Here is a 16,176-nt window from a genome sequence, read left to right on the forward strand (position 1 = left end):
ATTTTAATTTTATTTTTTTCTATTTGTTTCTCTGGGTGACATAATATTGTGATGCAAGTAGCTGTGTTCCTTCTTTAAAAATCTTGAAGATTTGGGATGGATTTGGTGTTATATACCTTCATAACTGGCAAAACTCATGCACTAATGAAAAATACTTTAAAGAAAATAAAGAGCTGATGTATTTGATTTTTAATATTTGGGTAGAGAACAGGCAGAAGAAGAATATTTTTCAAATATATACTATCCAGTCAATGAACTTGGAATTAAAAGATTGCTGAGTATTCTTAATTCTCACTAAAAACATTGAGAAGATTGTTTAAGCCCATAGAAACAAACAAAAATCATCAACTTGATTCTCTATTCCCATTCAGTTCTTTTTATTGATTACTAAGTTACTGATTAGTAAATATCTTTTAGTATTTCTTAGCTCACAACTTTAAAAATTATTAGTATGTTATCTCTCTGACTTCCTCAGAATAATGTAGTATATAAGTGAACCTGTATTAAAGATAATGAAATGCATTCTGATTAAAGAAATTATTAAAAAAAAAAAAATCTGATTTGAATAAAGTCAGCAAATAATCATTCCCTACATTTATAGTGGCTCCAACTTCATACAGGTATTTAATGAACTGTTCAGAATTCTCACTGTTCTATTTTATTTTATTTCCCTACTTACATAGTGGGCTTAGTATTTTCAGTATTGTGAGGAGCTGCATAGGCTACAGACACTTTCTGTTTTCTGATTACATGGCATTGTACTATGTTTGTTTGCAGGATAAAAATAGATAAAAGATAGCAGCAGTTGTTCCCAGATTTCTTGAAAATAATGATTTTTTTTTTTTTTTTTTTTTTTTTTTTTTATAAATGTGAAGATGCTGGATTCATCTAAATTTCATTGGGATTTGATAATCTAAATTGTTGAGAAGACTAATTTGTTTTCCTTTTCTGCTTCTATTAATTTCTTATTTATGTGGGGACCTTAAACATCTATCATTAAAATGGTGAGATTGCAATATATATAGAAAAACACAGGTTCATTACATGGCCCATGTGGGAAAAAATAAACCGAAGAGGGTATTTTATGAGGAAGAGGAAGTACCACTGTTCCAAAGACTAACACAATTAGATTTACTAAATATATTTTACAGATATCATACTTTCCAACAAGAAGGAAGAAAATATGCAGTAACTGCACTTTTTTTCTAAAAGCGTAGCTGAAAAATCTAACCATATATTATTTTACTATATATTTACAAATTAATTCACACAAATTGGTTAAAAAAAAAAACAACAAAAAAAACAACTTTCTGAGGAGAATAATCTAAAACAGCATAAGATAGTAAATGACAGAAAGAAAATGAGTCCACCTAGCAGTAAGTTCTTTAGCGTAATTGTAAGACAGAAAGGAGTGTACCCTTTGGATTTTGTATGAAAACTATTTACCTCATGAGATCTGTACAATGTCTAATGCTAATTTCTTGTGAATATTTAACAAACTTGACTTAGTAGTCAGAACTATTAGCTTTCCTCACTTTATGCCATTTGAGGAACTTTGAAAATGACAATCAAACCTGAAAGTCAATTTATTCTACCGTAGTTTATCACAAACATTAAAACATGCATAGATACTGTTCTTAAGAAAAATACAGTTATATTGCTGTAAAAGAGAATATAATTTATTTTGTATCAAACAGAAATGTAAACTATTTTCCTGATTCTAAAGGTCGAATCCTTGATATGCAAAATGAAACATTCAGTTTAATAGCTTTATTTTCATCTTTAACGAGGTTATTAAAAAAAATAATAATCAATTAATCTGAAATCTTGATTACTAGATAGTGAAATTACAAGAAAAAACACCCTAAGATACTACATACATATACATATTCCTCTCACTCAAGAAAACACTGGTGTTGCTATATGGTTTTCTTGCTAAGAAATGCCTTGGACACTGCATAAATATTTCTTTGAAAAATATATTATGAATAAATCCAGATCTATATATAAGCATTGAGGAGACACAGAACTACAATTCTCTAAGAAGACCTCAAATTATTGATATTGTACAATCAATGACTAAGGAAAAAGAGCTTCATCCAACTCTTTCTTATTGCAAAGATTCATCACTAATGTTATTTACTTGCTCCAGAACTTGCTCCTTTAATATACAATCACCAAACTCTTAAACAGACTTTTTTTTTTTTTTTTTTTTTCTAAAGCCAATTAATGATGAAACAAAAAAGAGCGAGCATACATAACCTTGTAAAATACTTCAGCTCTTTGTACCAAGCTTGGATTTTTTCAACTTCCTCACATACATACTCTAACTTGGGCAGAAATAAGAGGTATTCTTCAATTCTGGACTATAATCCTTGTATATTTCTGGACTATATTCTTATATATGACCATATCCAATAGGAAGTTCTCTGTGATAGCTTTAATTGATTAAAGGTGAATGAAGTATTTGGAACTTAAAAGAATCACTGCAGATTTTCCATTTTTCATCTGGATAGAAAAAAGTTGACATATTTACAATATAAAATTTTCCAAAGCCACTTTTAAATTAAATAAAATATTGATGTTTTAAAAAATCATTTCATTTTCACAGAAGAAACTTATTTTTATAATTCCAAACTTCTATTATTTTGTTTTCATACTTGACACTAACATTTATGCAATGCACAATGTCCAACTAAATTATTATGTTTTGCATTGATTTTTTTTTTTTTTTTTTTTAATGTAATGTTTCTCATAAAGTTGTATCATAAAGGCTGGATAAAGGAACAACAACAACAAAAAAATCTAATGTAGTCTAACTAATCCAATTTAAAAAAAGTAAAATCAAGTAACAAATTTAGAAAAATAACAAAATATAGAAAAATGAAATTTTGATTTTGCGGCATTAATTTTATTCCTTTTTTTTTTCTTTCTTTCTTTGTAAGATTTGATAGAATATTAAGTGTGAAAACTGAAATTTAGGTTTCAATGGTTTTTATGGGAAAGAGTTCATTGTTTTTCTCAAGTATCTAGTCTTTATATCTGATGACCTCTTCTTCCTGATTACAATTTTTTTCACTAATCATTCCAAGCAATTATTGTCTCTTGAAAAGAATAGAAAGAATGAAGACAAAACTATAAGAAAACATCATAATTCTATGCTATAAAAATTTCTTTTTTTTTCTTCAGTTTCAAATTCCAGAGTTAAAGACAACTCAATTTTCTCTAGAATTCTTCCTTTTTCTCTCCTTGTGAACTTCCTCCTAAAATTTGAGTTTGTCTTTCCTATCAAAGGTAAGTGATTTCAGAAAACAGAATTTTCATTTTTAAGCTTCATAACTGTAAACAAGCAAACAAAAAAAACCAACCTCATTTTCATTTCTGGGCAGATCAGACATGTACTTCATAGAATAATAAAGTCATGGAATGGTTTGGGTTGGAAGGGACCGTAAAGATGACCTTGTTCCAATTCTTCTGCCAGGGTCAGGGGAACCTTCCATTAGATCAGGTTGCTCAAAGCCCCATCCATCCTCGTCTTGAACACCACAAGGGAATGATCATCCATGACTCTTCTGAGAGCCTGTTTCAGTTTTTAGCAACTCTTATAACAATAATTTCTTCCTAACATCTAATCTAAACCTAACCACTTTCAGTTTAAAACCATTACTACTTATCACTACCAACCCTAATTAATAGTCACTCTTCATCTTTCCTGTAGGTCCACTTTAACTATTGAAAGGTCATACTGAAATATCCCCAGAGTGTTCTCTTCACTGGGCTACACAATCCCAACTGTCACAGCCTCTCTCCCCAGGAAAGATGTTCCTGCCCTCTGATAATTTTTGAGCCCCTCTTCTAATAGGTCAGTGTCTCTGCTGTGCTGTGGTCTCAACCTTTCAAGGATAAATTCTGTCCTTGTTCTGCTTCCTGTGGCAATATTGAAGCAATAGAGGTCTTATGTCAGATAATTCCAATACTTTAGAGAAGGGCCATATTAGAAAATCATTCCAAAATATTTTCTTTTTGAACTATGGGCTGATTAGAATCATGAAACGTTAAGCATGGTGGACAGTGGACATATCTCCTATTCTGTACAGTTCAGAGACTATTTTTTCTTGTCACTAATTTCCCTTCTAAAAATAAATAAATAAATAAATAAATAAATAAATAAATAAATAAATAAATAAATAATGAAAAATATAATCTGTTCCAATCAAAAATATTTTCATTCTTAAGACATCTTTTCCCACAAAGTATGTCTTCAATTTCCAGCATGAACCACAGTATTTGAAGAATCTTGTCAATGATCATGCTGTCAATCTAACTGAATCAGCCTTCATATTTTGCCAATTAAACTGTGTACTTCAAGGAAAAATAGAAATAGTATTTGCTTTGTTACAAAATTCAGTAAGGTTGACCCAGACAATGAAACAATTTTTTCCACGTTTTTGGTGGGGTGAGATTCATAGAATGATAAGATATTCCATTTTGTGTTATATTTATTGCACTAATTTTGTAATACTATCATTGTTACTTTTAAAGTGACATATATTTTTGAAGGTTTTTGTTGTTGTTCTTTTAGATCTAAATGGTCTGAGGAATTATATCAATAAAACATGCATTTGCAGATCTCTGGAAGTATGTCAAATTGTAAAAGCTATTCAGATCATAGAATCTATGTCAAGTCAAATTGTTGCCTATTATTTTCTTCCATTTAATTGCTGTTTCGGAAGAAAGTGCTCTTTTAGCACTTTCACAGATGCATTAATTTGATATTTTTTCTTCACTTACAGAACTTAGAAAATATATTTCCCTAAGAAATCATAAACTTTTAAGTGTTTCTGATCAAAGGAAATAGAATAGAATAGAAATTGCAAATGTGAATGGAAAGAGTCTTTAATGAGATGTAGTTTTGAGAGATGTTCTACAGGTAATTGGTTTTAGCTGGAAGAAGCTAAGAGCCTTTGGAGCTTAAGCTGTTGCAGCCTGTGTGCAGCATATTTCTTTCACTGAACTTACAACAGCTTAGTCCTGTATAGTACTGTGTTTTAACTCCTCCATATTCAAAGACTTTTAGTAAGGTTATATGGAGTTTTTTCATCAGAGTTTTTCTGTAGAGGAACATTATGTTTTGACCACATAGATAACATTCTGAAATGTTAAAAGGAAAACAAAACAAAACAAAACAAAAACCACTGCATATGAAAATGCTTTTTTTCTCCCTTAAAAGATGAATGGCCCAATCTTGACGAAGCAATCCTCCCCCTGCTCAAAGTGGGAAGGAAGAACAATCTAGGCAACTGACATTCCTCTGCAAAATCTTCCCACAAATTGAACAGTAGAACTTCAGAACTGGTGTAACTGATAAAACTGACTTATGAAGCTATATTTCCTCTTTAATCCAGACTTTGGATTCCTCCACCACTTATTCTCTGTAAGTTCATAAGGAATACACTGAAACTCTGATTGAGCTTGTAAGAAAGTCACGGAATTCAGAAAGTGTATGTACTGTAAAAATTCTATGAACCATTCCCTGAGAAAAAAACCTACATCTTGCCAAGTCTAGACTACATACTTCCAGTGAGGAAGTCTTGAATAGGGCTGTAGAAAAACAATGCAAGGTTCTCCTTAACTGTTTATGACAATAAATGCAGTTGTGTGACTCGTCATAGTTCCTTTAATGAGATAGTGCAGAAGCTCTGACCTGTCTATCACACAGTGCCTCTATTTATCTCAAAGCTGCAATTTTCTTACATTACTAGAAGTCTTGTACAACATCCTGAGCATTACAGTGTCACACTATTTAATAAATGAATTATGATTATAGTACTTCTGCATATAGACAGAGAGGTTTTTTACATATGTAAACTGGTAAAAGTGGAAAATAAAATGGAAAAATAAATTACAAACATACAGAGAAGACTTCAAACTTGGAATAGGAAAAAAAAATGACAGAAAATATACTTCCATCACCATTTGGCAGGTATAAATTGGTCTTCAGTTTCTATAGTTGGGACACAGAATATCTGTATTTCATAAGAAAATAAAAGCTTTTGTCCATCACCACTATGATAAGTATTCACTAAGATCTCACATTCTTTAAATCTGAATCTGTTTTAAGAATATACTAATTCTGTCACAACTATCAAGCAAGAACCCACTATTTCAAGGAACATTTTTAAAATTCAATGCAGCTTAGCTTAGGAAACCTTTATTTCTTGTGTTACCAGTTACCTCAACTGAGTGTATCACCAGTCTTTATTATGTTCTTCCTAGTGTTAGATAGGTACTCATTAAAAAAACAAAAAACAAAAAACAAAAAACAAAAAACAAAAACAGTAGATTATGATAAGATACTTTATCCCATGGTGAGGATAGAAACAATGATGAGATTTATGTAGAATGAAATTTGCATTCCAGTCAGTGTCCATGATGTATAATCAAGTACTGTGTGCTGTTAAATGAGTCTGTTGTCTTGCTATAATGAATATCTACATCCATCCTAACAGTTAATGAAGAATAAATGACTTATTATCAGTGAATGGCAGTATCTAAATAGCTCTGCAACAAAAACAGAATATTAATATATGTAGCAAAAATAGATCTTAAATGATAATGAACTCATTCAGAATATTAATTATTTTAAAAGCCTCTACTAAGTTTTACTGCTTCTGGATGAAAGCTTAGCTGGTTCCAAGTGCCCTTAAGTGATTTTAGACAGTGTTTAAAAAAGATCCTCTGAAATTTTATCTCAGAACTGAATGGAAAAAGACCTTTAAGAAGTGCTGCAATGACACACTAGGGATGCCATGAAAGATCAGATCTTGGATGCCTCTAGCTCAGCATTTTATTCTCAATATAGATTAGGATTACTTATATCAGATGAAGTAACAAGAATTGTTTCTATAGCTGACTATGTGTTAACCAGTTTGATGGAAAAGTTTTTTGTTTTTTTTTTTAATCCTCATCAAATGAGGGTGAGCAGGTGTCCTGAGGTACAAAGATTTATGCCCCTTACTTCCTTATTTTAAAAAACATTTTCTAGTACAACTGAAAGAATTCATTGTCACATGAGAATCTAATGAATTTCCAAGTACTACTAAGCTATCTCAGTGATATCACCTTCAAACCCTGAAACTTGCAGCTATTACAAGATGTTGGCTTGCTGTTCAAGTACTGCTAGCAGTGAGTAAATGAGATGACTGTTATCTACACAGCCTAAAAAATTCTGGATGAAGATTTAGATGTAGATCTTCATTTAATACTTGCCAACTTTGGCAAGTTCTCAGCTATGATTTGTATATGGGAACGTATTCCCAAAATTTTGTTTGTTTCAAAAACAACCAAAAATGAAGTCCACAGATAGCCTTGTGAAAACAAACACTAAACAAATTTTGTTTTTTTACCATCTGATGCCATAAAATCTTTTTTTCTTTTAATTGTAATTATTTGATTTTTTTTTTTTTTTGCATTATCAATACAAATAAATAATTTATTCAGAACACAGTTGTAGGCACATTCATTCTCAGTCTTCCATTGAGTGCAAGAAATGATCATAGGAAATAATGCTTAAGAGAACTAATTCTGGGATGGAAATGATCTGTATAGGAATAGGTTTTTTTTGTTTTTTTTTTTTTTCTTTCCGACATGTACTGTAAGAGTGATATGTATTAGCATTGTTTTTCTAGCAGAAAATACAAGTTCAACTGTAATGTTGTAAGAGAAACTCTGTGCAATACAACAATACAATAGAAAACATTAAACTTCACTGAATATTTATCTCAGTATACAGATCAACAGTATGAGTTGCTATTTAACAACCCTTTGATCTAAACACACAATTCTGATCTAAACATAATGAATCATGTACCTATGTAACTAATTAAGGTGTATGTTTGAGTGTTATGATGGACTTGTCAATGTCTGAATTTCAGACAATGAATGTTCCCCAAATCTGACTACTTGTCATGAGAGATTTTCAGGTAGTTTTCATAATACAGCTTTATTTCCTTTTTTTCTCCCAGTTCAGCAACGATTTCAAGCAGAATTAAGAATTAGATGTGTACTGTATCTCCCTTTGTTTTTTTTTCATGCCTTCATTTCACCTCATATTAATTCCTCTAAAAATACTATGCTATTTTAATATTCCTGTTTACAGATATGATACAAATCTGATCTATTTCAGATCTCTAAGACTGATCTGAAGGCTAAACCAAGGTTATCCCAATCTCTGTACATTAACTAGAGGTTTGTCTGATCACTATTTTTAATTGGTGTTTATTAGGGGGGGAAAAGTAATCTCTGTTATTGATTTTCTATAATATCTGCAATGATTCTGCATTTCTGTGACACTTTTTTTCTGTTACGTTGATAAACACAGTCTCAGTGTTCCATAGCTCTCTTTTCCACTTAAGTGAGCTAGATCAAGTTATTATTTCTACTTCACAGTACTTAGTACAATTAGCAAACTAGAATGTGAATTTAAAAGCATCTAGAGACATGTAGTCTAACTATCTCTTTGAATAATTTCTGTTACACTCAAAAAATTGATATGCAATCCCAGTAACTTACTGGGTACAACTAAAATTTAAGGATCTAACCTAAGACTTATAACTCTATCTTAGAATTATAGAAAAAAAAAAAAAAGAAAACTGAAGTTTATGAAAATAAAAATAAGTATAAATATAATACCTAAATAGATATGCATATAATCACTTTCAGTTCAATTCTTTTATTATTTATTTCATATAATATTATATTTATGCATTATATGTTCATTTCTATATGTACAAAAGAAGTTGTAAAAAAAACAGCTATAACAACAACAACAACAAAACATGCTTCCTGCTACCTAGTTGTATTTCTTGCATTAAGATCACCTTTCCTTTGCCACTCTAGATCCAGGGGTCAGTGGCTTCTGTTTGATGGAGTGTAATAGTAATAATTATTACTGAGTTGTTGACAGTTTTGGAGACTCCAAGATAGGTCATCCCCTGCCTTGTCTCTCTGACTCATCCCCATACCTCTCTATGTTGTGGCCTATTATATGCAGTGACAATAACATACTACTGGACTAAGGTCTTTATGTTTACAGAGTTTAGGCATCTTATTTCAGGATACCCAGAGATCTCAAATCTTCTCTAAGAAACATCATCAACACATGTTTCAATCCTTCTCATTTACACTTTTTTTTTTTTTTTTTTTTTTTTTATGTTAGAAAAGCACAAAAACTGAGAAGGTTGAGAAATGATTCCCTTGTGGCTTGGAAAGCAAATGCTATCCTGGGCTCCTTCAAAAGAGGGGTGGTCAGCAGGAACAGGGAGGTGATTGCTCCCCTCTACTCTGCTCTTGTGAGCAGAGCCCCATCTGGAATACTGCATCCAAGTGTGGAGCCCCCAGTACAAAAAAGACAGGGAGCTGTTGGAGAGGGTCCAGAGGAGGGCCACAAAGATGATGAGCACCTCCTCATTGAAGACAGGCTGAGGGAGCTGGGCTTGTTCAGCCTGGAGAAAAGAAGGCTGCAAGGTGGCCTGATTGCAGCATTTCAGTACCTAAAGGGAGCCTACAGAGGGGAGGGGAATCAACTCTTTGAAAGGGTAGATAACTGCAGGATGAGGGGAAATGGTTTTAAGTTGAGGGAAGGGAGATTTAGGTTGGATGTCAGGGGGAAATTCTTTACAGAGAGAGTGGTGAGGTACTGGAACAGGCTGCCCAGAGAGGTTGTGGATGCCCTGTCCCTTGACGTGTTCAAGGCCAGAATGGATGGGGCCCTGGGCAGCCTGGTCTAGCATTAAATGAGGAGGTTGGTGGCCCTGCATGTGTCAGGGGGATTGGAGTTTCATGATCCTTGAGATCCTTTCCAACCATGGCCATTCTGTGATTCTGTGATTTAAGTCATGTGATAATTCAGCCAAAGGTTAACCCAATTCTGGTTCAACAGAAACACCCAGTAAGAATCTGCTTAGATACTCAGGCAAGGATTTCTATGACACACCAAGGAGTGAGATGTTTGTTATAAAAGAATATAAACAACCAAATATATTTCACAAAAAGATGAGGCATTACCAAGAGTTGAAGATTTTCTCTGAGAATGCTGCTTACGTTGTTCAGAAAGTATTCTGCAAAGAAGAAAATTTCACATTAGATAAAATGCTGTTCTTCAACTACCCTGCATTATAACTTGCAACTATTCTATAGTGATTGAAGCCTTCCACAGCCCCATTCATTTTGCATGTTCCTGCTGTGATAAGCAGTCCTCTGGTATATTGAGTGAATACAAAGCAATTCAATGCATTTGGTATCAATACAATTTTTCACATTTTCTGTAGCAAACCAAAACCCACTATCAATTAAAACATTCTTCATTGACAGAGTATACTCATTTTCTAAATCACTGAAGAGTGGTGCATTAAGATTGGCAAATGATGTCTTGCTTTTATGAAGCTCAGAAGTCATTGAAATCTTTTATGAAGAAGAACATTGGTGAACTAATACATATTTGTTCACAAAAATAAAATTACTTCTGTATTTTAAGATGGGGGGGATGGTAACTTGCTCATCAAAGCCTCCCATCCATATTGTGGACAAAATTGTTACCAAAAAACAACATCATAATCTTTACTGCACTATAATACATAATTATGACTTTTTCATAATAGACTTAGAAGATACACTGATGATGTTAAGGGAGAAAGAAAAATGATATATTATGAATCTTGCATGCCTTACAGAGTGGGAATACATAAAAATTAATAAAAGTCTTGCTTGTTAGAGGGAGACAAAAAGTCATTTTTTTCTGATATGTTGTTACTTGGGAGACTCCTAACTTTCAGTAAAGTTAAATAATAACACATACTTCCAAGGAGCTATACTTTTGTATAAACATAAGAATATCTACTCCAAACAGCTAAAATACTGATTTCTGGGTTCAGTAGCTGAAACCCAAAAACCTACATTTGGAATCAAGCAACTGGCCAACCTGAAAAGACCACTTTTTCTCTTTTTTTTTTTTTTTTTTTTTTTTTTAATAACTCTCTATTTGCTGCTTTGATTAAAGGAAACATAACAGCAGCTACATGACAATCTTACAAAGTTTTATGTTTTAATAAAAGACAGAATAATTAAAAAAGAAATTCCAAAGTGCAAGAGTGCTGCTAAATTGGATAACAAAGTTAAAAGTAATAATAGATCTTAGAATTTTTCCAGTGTTTTCTGTACTTACAGGACTGTTTCTTTCCTCCAGCTTGACTCTTGGCTGTGAAATTCCACATGCTGCATATGGCAAAGATCTTTCTCACACATTTGAGTCCTGTCTATGTATCTGATTGTTGCTTATCTCAAGGGGATCATAATAATCATTGTCCCCCATTTAAGATTAAACTTTTCTGGTTTCTTCCACGTTGCTTTTATCCTGCAGCAGCCTTGCCCAGCTTGCTCTTTGTCATTTGTATACAGAGAAAGAATAAAGTGATCCTGACAACAGCCAAGACACAGTGACAAAACAATCATATTGCCTGAGTACAGATTACCAGCAGAAAACAGCACAGACTACTCAGCAATGGAATCTATTCATCATATTTAATCTACATATATATATACATTTATTGAAATTGATTGTTTTTATTATTATTTATTTTCAAAATTAAACCTAATGTTGTCTTTATAGTAAAAAGAAAAAAATGAACTACGGTAAAAGCAGTAACTTGACCTTCATAGGTGTCACAATTCTTCCATGATAGAATACTCTGATACCTAGTTAAATTTGATTTACTATCAAGAAAATACTTTGAATACATTAATACTTTAAATACATCAAACTTAACTACTTTAAATACTGTATATGTAAATACTTAAATACTTTAAATATTTACTTTAAAGTAAATATTTTGAATACCTTGCACCCTGTAGTCTGTGAAAATATTGAGTCAATCTATTGTAATAATGTCTTCGTTCATTGTCCTGACAAATGCGTATGTTGCCAAGCTTTTAATTTTTCTAGTCATCAGAGCCATTATAATTATATAACGTATTCTCAAGTAATCCACTAGTATCACCTCTGCATTTCTGTTGACTTTCTTCATTAAAAACAAAACTTAGAAATAAAACCAGGTTTGTTTGTAGAAGTTGAGAGTTTTTCATAAGTACATTGATAATAAATAACATGTAAGACAGACAAGTATTATCACTAGAATAGCTGTACTTATGGTTGCTTATTTGTTTGTGTTGCAAGAAATTATAGCTCTTCTTTATACAAAACTTATGACTAATTGACTTAAATAATTGCACAGAATAGATTATTGACAAACTGGCCATTTATGCAAATACGTAGTCACTTAGGATTTAATTTTATGTGTAAACAGAGCACTCCAGTGAAGACTGGGCAGTGCATCCAACTCACCTGAAGGATATTTTGGAAGATCTTCCTTTATGATCATATATTGAAGAATCATGTAACTACAATATTGTTCTGCTTTCAAAAATAAACCTTTATTTCTCAAATCTGCCCCCCCCCAAAAGTCTGAAATGTTTTACAATTTAAAATTTTGATTATTTAGTTCAAAATATATACACGCAAAGAAATTAATTGTAAGAAATGCCTTTTGAATTTGTGAGATGTTTGCATTGGTTACAAACTATCTATTTGACTCTAAATGAGGAATGAAAATTATAAGAAATATGATAGAAAAATCTTGCACAGAGAGCAGTCAAATTTCATCTAGTTACCAAGTACATGAACTCTTTCTATGTAATGTTGGGACCTATCTATAGTTGACAATAAATAAGTATCTGCCCATGTATTAAAATCAATATTTTTCCACAAAAATAAAAATCTGAAGTAAGAGCAATAAAAAAATATTCAGAATTATTTACTGAAACAATATAAGAAGTCACAAAATATGCCACTACTAATCATTCATATTGTTTATGAGATAAGGTAGAACCTAACAGTCTCATTAAATGACTTAATTTTCATTTTAATCACTTAGGTGTAATAAAATGGCTTGTTTTGTAATATGATAAAGTAAATTAGTAGATTTACCTGACATAAATCTTCACCTCTGATTTAATTTAACTACTATTGCAGTTAGCCTTTTCACAAAATATCTTCTGCTAGACCTTTGTTAGTGATATTATTATTATAAATAAAACAAATGAAAAGTGTGTTAATAGGAATATATGCATATAAACCAGGCAAAACCAACCAACCAACCAACCAAAAACACTACATGCAATTAATCTTAAATAGGACTGGAACTCTTATCTTTATGTAGTCAGGGCTAAAGGAACGGGATTCACACTGTAAATCAGAGCTTACCTTCAGTGTTGTTGGAAAAGTTCATATTGTGAAACAGTGGGATGAATCTCATTTATTTTGTCTGTTTTCTTTATAAAATTCACTGAAACGCTTTCCATAAATGCTACCTCATTATTTTTTGCTTCACTAGAGAGAATTATGAGGTACACGAATGCCATATAGAAATAAGTTGACTTGACTTTTGCATAGAAATTAGGGAAAAACGTGAAATTTAAAGATCCTGTGTTTGTTTGTTTATTTTTCCCATTAAAATGTTATCACAGTGTGGCTTTTTAATGCTCTGATGTTCCCCAGTATAAAGTGAAAAGAAAATAAAAAAGCACACAAAATAAGCAAATAAGAAGGAAAACAGTGTCAGCTCACATTTCTTCTTGTATGTTTATTTTTCCAACACTTGCTTTCTACTTTAATTCCATTCACTCTTTTCCAGATGGCATTTATGCATAAAACATATAGTCAATTTATAGTTTTAAAGGAAGTTAATAAATAATTTTAGTGAGAGATTGTCTAAGATGCATGGAATGTTAATTGAACTCACATACAACACTTTCATTCTTTATAATAATTTTTCAAATATATCAGGTTTATTTAAAAGAATATTTCCAAATTTACTAGCTTTGTCTCTCATGCTTCTGTTGTGTGGACAGAAGGGATGTTATTTTGTTTTGCAGAACATCCAGAGACTGCCTGAAGCTTATAGTTTTCAACTATGCCTTCTGCTCCACCATCATTCAGTTAATCATTAATCCTTAAGCACTGACCTGAACCTAGATTATTACAGCTTAAAAAGTCACAGTAGTTGTTAATGAAATCTAAGATATAACTAGTTTGCACTCAGACATAATAACTCCTGGAACAGATGAAGAATAATGCTTAATAGATTAACATAATTCACATTTATGAATGAAAAAGTATTAAAGAGTCTGCTTGCATAACTCCTAAATCCTTTGTGAAAATATTTTGGTGTGATAGCTTTCGAAACAACTATTGTGAAAGGAAAGAAACAACAGTTACGAATGGTATCTGTGTATTAAAATCCGTGGCAAATTAAGGACAGGTACAGCTCACAAAGGTGAAAAATTAGGTCAAATTTGTCAAGTTGGTGTTGGAAACAAAGTACTGTACCAAGCTCTTCATATATTTAAATTTGTCACCAACTCCACAGCACTGAGGAAATCTCCTTAGACCAGTGACAGCTTTGTTTGGTTCCGGCTGCATGACATCTGCCCCTAAATTTTCAAAGGAATACACACATTCAGTCTTGTGACTCCTACTAGTCAAAAGAAATTGCTGCAGATTTGAAAACCAGCTTTGAAAGTATTTCCCTAGAAACTACGGGGTGTATTTTGAAATGCTACACACCAAAATGAAGAACAAATCATTACTGAAATAATAACTTTATTGATGAGCCACTATGTATTATGACCTGTTCTTAGGCACAATTGAGAAGAGAAAATACCTGCTTCAGTTACTATTCCAAGCCATTTCTCTCAGAAGAAAACTATTTACCTTGAATAACCACAAACACTGATACTGGGAAATGACCTCCAGAATAACAGTATGTTGTATAAACTCTTTCATACACCACAGAATAGTCACCTTGTGTTATCTTAGTCAGTGTGCTGGCAAAAAGCTATGCATTACTTTCAGGTTTCTGCTTTTTATCAGCACCAAACTGAACAATTATCTGTAGCCTATTTTATCATCAACATTATTGATTGCAGCTAAGTTGAGGACAGGAGATAACACATATATACACATACACTGCAGAGTTCATGATACATGAAGATGGGAACAGGAAAGTTTTGCCTACACTGTATAGGAGAAAAAAGAAGTTTGCCTACCAAGTATGATGCGCTTATTACAGAAATTCAAGACAAATGGAAGCTCAAAGTACTAAAGGAGGCAGAGGGGATAGGGGGGAGGGAATGGGGAGGAAGGAAGAGAGAGAGAGAGAGAGAGAGAGAGAGGAGGGAAGGAAAGAGGGAAGGAAAGAGGGAAGGAGGATGAACCTTCAAGTTTGATTTTCATTCAAAAATTCATACTTCTGACTATAAGAGAATCACAGTTTCAGCTTAGGTTGCATTTTTGTCAGTTTGTATTATGTTATTCTGGTCTGAGATAGCATGATGTGATCAAAGCATACATGAATTAATCATACACCTGCATTTACCTCTCTTAATTTGACAGAGATATTTTAACATTTTACTAGGATCAAAGTTACAGAAGCATGGAAACTAAAGATACCTGCTCATTTTTTTAATATTACTATCTTTAAATGAATAATCATTTGAAATTTTTATAAACTGAGTAAAAAAATATTATTTTATGAAGTGAAAGCTGTCACTTGTTCATGTCTGTGCATATTTTCTAAGGAAAAGTAATGAAAAATGGTTTAATTGCATTCACTGTCACGTAAATTTTGAAATCAGAAGAGGCTTAACAGTAACATTTTGTGCTCTAATATTTTATAACTGAAAGAAATAGAATCAAGTGCTGTAGACTGAAATAAAGGCATTTGGTTCTAACAGAATTAAAACTTTAAAATGAAGACTAGGTGTTCATTCTTTCAAGAAATGTTCACATTAAATCAAGTAATAAACTAAGGATATTTAAGGATTGGTTTAATACTATAAAAATGATACAGTTACTGAGAGAACTAGAGGATTGTTTGGCCATTCAAAAACAGATTAATCACATTTTGGCCTACTTCTTATTTTATTCTACAGGTAGCTAAGGGACATATTCTTGCATGTTTTATACAAATTAAGGAAGTAGAAATCTATCTGACGGAGCAAAGGGTAGATAAGCCACAGTTCAGCACTGCTGGTTACATTGATCAGAATACATTTGAATTTGAC

The sequence above is a fragment of the Phasianus colchicus genome, chromosome 3 (assembly GCF_987193195.1).
Source record: "Phasianus colchicus chromosome 3, bPhaCol1.hap1.1, whole genome shotgun sequence".
Lineage (NCBI taxonomy): Eukaryota > Metazoa > Chordata > Aves > Galliformes > Phasianidae > Phasianus > Phasianus colchicus.